Raw genomic sequence first — 628 nt, 5'->3', positions numbered from 1 at the left:
AAGATATGCTGAGCATGTTCTTCCTTTTTTGTTTTTCTATTTTCAGGTCTTTGCACATTTCATTATAATATCTTAATTTGATGAGATGGAAGACAAAGGAGAGAGGGCAGGGAGAGAGAACTACAAATCAGAGGACAGGTAGAGAGAGTAACCGCCTAGCAGGTGGTCTCCTCAGAATTGGAGAAGACAGGTGAGTGCCCATTAGAAGACCTTATTTTTTGTGTGTGAGATGGAAAGAGGAATGTGTGAGGAGTTAAAACTTGATGAAAATAATAAACCTTTGGGAGAGTCAACATAGGAAATGAGAGAGAGATGACTGAAAAAATCGACTGGACTTACTGAGCGTAATTAAAAGCTGATGAGCGATGCGGTAGTTGAGTGTGTTGATAGGCCATGGTCTCGTGTACTTGGGGAAGTTAGGAGTTGACATCATTAAAACTGAACTAATAAAGGATGATGTGATCTGTGTATTAAAAAATTAGTATATACGAAGACCAGAGTTCCTAAGTACAGCTACTAGAATTATTATTCATTAGAATTTGATATAAAATTTTAATATGGATGTATGTACTACAAATAAATAGTACCTCACCCCCCATTACCTCAGAATATGACTATTTCAAAACCA

At 36.8% G+C, this 628-nt stretch overlaps 1 pseudogene; it reads right to left on the bottom strand.

The window, feature by feature from the left end:
- The window catches only part of LOC101659607, a 2,291-nt pseudogene extending 1,896 nt beyond the window's left edge, over positions 1–395 (bottom strand).
- Between the last annotated feature and the right edge of the window lie 233 nt (positions 396–628).

The sequence above is a fragment of the Echinops telfairi genome, unplaced genomic scaffold, assembly GCF_000313985.2.
Source record: "Echinops telfairi isolate 266 unplaced genomic scaffold, ASM31398v2 ScPeMD7_7468;HRSCAF=8506_0, whole genome shotgun sequence".
Lineage (NCBI taxonomy): Eukaryota > Metazoa > Chordata > Mammalia > Afrosoricida > Tenrecidae > Echinops > Echinops telfairi.
This window is presented reverse-complemented; position numbering and strand designations above follow the sequence as displayed.